General features: G+C 40.4%; 1 long non-coding RNA gene across 1 annotated transcript; it reads right to left on the bottom strand.

The window, feature by feature from the left end:
* Positions 1-3,161: 3,161 nt before the first annotated feature.
* LOC117825202 lies at positions 3,162-4,073 on the bottom strand. The gene is made up of 2 exons (XR_004633802.1): positions 4,027-4,073; positions 3,162-3,757 (listed from the first exon to the last, which is right to left on the bottom strand). It is a non-coding gene; the product is annotated as an uncharacterized LOC117825202 (long non-coding RNA).
* Positions 4,074-4,486: the final 413 nt, after the last annotated feature.

Below are 4,486 nucleotides of genomic sequence, written 5' to 3'. Positions count from 1 at the left end.
TGGTCTTCTCCCAAAAGGCCTCCGGAGGGCTGGCAAATCAGAGGACAAAGGAAAGGGGGTTTGTGGAGTGGAGGTTCTTAAAGAGACAGCAGCTAAAGTGAAGCGTTTCAGACACAGGCGGAAATAAGGATTTTCTAAAACATCAATGTGAGTTAAATAGGGATTTTGTTTAGCTGTAAATCATGTAATATTACAACAGAGGTACCAGAGGGACAGTATAAAGCCTGAAAAATGCGTAATACCCCCTATTTAAGGTCCAACATCTTCACTGACTTCCATTTTTGCTGCCTTGACCTTGCAGAGCTATTATAGTATAGAGAAGACTAGTTACTGGAATTGTTGATTCAACATTTTTTTTCTTTCTGTCTCAAGGCAAATATTGTATTGTTCCCAGCAGACAGATAACGCCTGTGAGATCATTAAAATACATTTGAAATGTAATCCACTGCTGCACATGATACCTTTTTTCCCTCTGTGATATTACCTCACAGGTTTGTGTAGAAATGCAATGTGACCCCATCATAGAGTATTGTAAAGAGTAATGTGGTCACAGATGGGACTAGTAGTAGAACAAATCTGGTGATACAGTGGATGTTTTATATATGAATGCATATTCTCTGTGCTGTAAAAAGGACTATCAGCTGTCTGACTTTGGAGACTGAAATGTGTTCACTATCTATTACTTAGTACATTTACATGATTTTGATGTTGCCTTAGTCTTACTAAAAGTGACTTTTAAAATACATGTGAAGATGTCCGCCTGTCTGAGGTCGTGTTTCTGGAAGTCGGCCTAACATACTTAAATAATGCAGTTGGGGATTCATTTTCTCTTGCATGTACACCCTTCAGTCAAGCCCAACTAGCCTAAGCCTTCTGCACATGCTCCACAGTTCACACATTTTGCTTTGACCTGAGAGTGAAACTGCAAACAATGCTTGAAAGAAGGCTGGGTAGTAGGGATGACCACAATTAATCGATTATCGATTAATTGATTGTTAAGAAATTACTCGAAACACACATTTTTGTTATCAATTTTCCGTCACGTGGAACAAACATCATGTGGTCTCATATTACACTCATCTATCAGGGAGGTGTTTTAAGTTTAAAGCATGTTTCGATGTGAATCAGCTGGTAAAGGTGTTGCACACAGCGGAGACGCTCAGCTGGCGGCTGCGGCTGTGCGTCAGGTCTCCACGTGCGCTTTTTAAAAGAGGATCAATACAAAACTGCTGCCAACAACAACTCGGACACAAAGGTTGACAGCTTTAAACAGGATATTTCCCAACTTTGGATACGAAGGCAACAGACTGGTGGGAAATTCTGGTACGCTATGTTTGCAAATCAGCAACATCAGAGCCGTCTGGGCTTTTCTCCAGCGGGACTCATTATGACCCGGTTAGGCTCCTGGCTGACACCTGACCGAATACACGTTTATTTTTCTCAATAAGAACGAGTAAACAGAAAACTGGACACTGTGAGTCTGAAGTACTTTTCTGTTAGTATTATGAGCCTTCACTTTATAAGACTATGTCCGCGGAGAATATTTTAATGAGCCTGATCGTTGATATTCTGCGTGTCAAACGTGTGCCCGTATTCAATCCCGTCAGTTATATGCATTTTGTTGCTGTAGAAAATACAATCTAGGGGGAAAACAACCTATTTGGCCTTGTTTTTGACGTAAGAATAATAATGTTTTTTTTTATCAATTAATCGATAATTGATCGTTAACATTTCCAAAAATCGATCACGGAAAATACTTAAAATGTACGTCCCTACTGGGTAGTAACGAAGGGGAAGTTAACAAGACGAAGCTATCGTATCGTTCATAAGAAAGGTACAGAGCTGTAAAATGGGGGTCATGCTGCTGGCTCCGCTGCAGGAGAGAGAGGGAGGGACTGGTTTGTACAAGCAGTGTCAGGGCTAAGTGGCACAGGTGTTACTTCTTAACTGATTGCTCTCTTCTCACCTGCAGTAGCATGCTGGACCTGGGTCACACAGACACAGACAGCTGGAGGAGCAAGGCTGTACTCTTCAGCAGCCTGCTGCACCAGCTGTGCGTAAACTCAAACGTAGCCTAGTTTGAACGTAATTTCTCATTTAGGATGAAGTTTACACTCTTCTAACGTTTTGGGGGTTGCACTAGCTGAGATTGTTACAACGTAAGCCTAAGTAGAAGGTGTAAGTCCTCCGTAGAGTATATCGGCTGCCATGGCCCATCGTTTTGAAAGGTGGGATGGTTTGGAGGATGAAGAGATACAGAGGATTCTCCCAGCTAGATTATGTCTGCGACACGATATCCAAGAGAGAGATTACATCCTTTGGAAAAATATGATGACCAAGATTTTCGCTCCTGAGTATTAACGTATGTTGTTAGTATAAACACTGCAGATTAAGATTTTAGGCTATAGTTATCATTTTACTTTAGTTTGATTCAGCTGTAGGTCAGTTCCGAGAAGATTAGGCATGAAAAATAACACATAATCCCTGCATCAAAATTGGTGCTTTCCTCTGATTGGCTGCTGGAAGTGTTAACGTCATATCTGCGATAATGTTTTGGTTAGTTTGGACATTACGGTCTACTAGTTAAGATGAACCTTTAGGTCTCTGTGGTGCAACCAAACAATGACACAACTTACAAACGACCTAGTTCAAACGTATGGTTTAGTGATGACTTTACACTCTAATTTAGGACACAACTTGCGCACTGCTGGTGCAACAGGCTGCAGGAGAACATTTGTTGGACATACAAGAAGAATTCATTTCGGGAAAACTTTACCGAGCAGAAAATCCTCCAAGAGAAGAGTATTTATGTTGATGAGTTTGTGTGAGAAATTAAAGTGTTTAGAATACTGAGGTTCATGTTACAGGGATGTAACGCCACATAGCGTAGCGGAGGCAGACATACCTTTGTCAATAAATTGATTCTCACTCAGTGCTTGGTTACAGGGACAAGGACAGCAGTCCAGTTAAATAGACTAATTGAGCTGTAGCTTGACTTAACTGTGCATGCACACATACTGACTTAAAGGCTGATGTAGGTAGGTGATGTGTGATAAAATGTAGCTATTTCACACCTGCTAAAATACTCAAAAATGCATCTCCATCAGACGACAAACAGACAAAAGAAAGAGAGGACAAGTAATAAGGAACAGGGCAAAGTATTTTATGAGTTCATTTTTATTTCCGTACAATGAAAATGATTTTTCTTTACTGTTACCCTTGAACCAGTATGCAAACATTTCAACAGTAAAGTTGAATCTCCTAGAAAAGGAAAAGAACAGTGATGTATGCCAAAGATCACGTGACATATGGAGATTCCTTTCATGTGAAATATATGAGGCATGAAGCAATTTCAAATGTGAACAGAGTGCTTTTATTGTGAAGGGAAAAAATGGTGATGTGTCTTATTATTTAATTATTTGTGCCAAAACTGTTCTTTTCCCAACTGTGCTGGCTTTTGAACACAGAAACACATTAGCAGCAGAAAGCTCCCTCATTTATGCTGGGTCCCTTTTAGGAAAAGCTGAAAGAGAAGGGGACATGTGGCTGTGGCAGAAAAGAACATATGGCATCTGCTCTAGTGTAAAACTTAATATGGGGTAGAGTATTGGCACCCGTCGTCTCACTAGCATTAACATGCTGTCAGAGTTGTTCTGGCAGAACTCTTAAGTGGAGCACACTTGTCCAGCATGGTTCCCAAGAGTGCTGCAGAGTGTCCCTTTCCACTTCCCATCCACCCTGGACCATGTTACTGGTGCTGATGTAGAGAAGCAAGAATAGAAACATGCTGGAGAATCTGTGTTTGTCACATCACCAGCCAAACATTCAAAGAGGAGCATTGATTCTGTTAACTTTACACAGGCATAAAAATAGAAAGCAGGAGGAAATGAAAACAACTGTAAAAAACTAAAGTTGGCAATTCAGCACTGTCAATTGAGGAAATACTGACATTTCAACGATGTGAAAGTTTATGTAAAATCCATAGACTGTATAAATAATTGACATAGTATTCGTGACGTCACTCACTCTGTTTCTGAAGTTCTGTTTTGAAGCCAATCGTCGGCAGGTGTCATTTTAAAATGCTGAACTCAACCTAACTTCTGTCGAGCTAGTGTGAGGTAAAGAGGCGGGCATTAAGCCTCTTAGCCAACAGCTACAGGGTTGCCACTTGTCAATCAAGTCAGCTGTGCCTCTCATAATGGAAAATTCGTAATCTTAGTATCTTCGAAACTGCTGTGTTCTGAAAAAACTGTTCAGACGACACTCATTTTTTACATCAGATTGTAAATGTGTTTATTTCTGCTGTGAAGATCAGCTTTTTTGAATTTGTGTGTAAGTGGTTTATTAGCCAGCCTCAAGCGGACACTTGGGAAACTGCAGTTTTAAACACTTCCGCATTGGCTTAAATTCTCACAGCCGGACGTTGCCTCTTGGTAAAATCACAACCAGATATTTTATATAATTACTTTAATTCGATTTTTCCTTA

This window comes from Notolabrus celidotus, chromosome 14 (assembly GCF_009762535.1).
Source record: "Notolabrus celidotus isolate fNotCel1 chromosome 14, fNotCel1.pri, whole genome shotgun sequence".
Lineage (NCBI taxonomy): Eukaryota > Metazoa > Chordata > Actinopteri > Labriformes > Labridae > Notolabrus > Notolabrus celidotus.
Note: the sequence above shows the minus strand (reverse complement) of the source record. Positions and strands in the feature narration are given on the sequence as shown.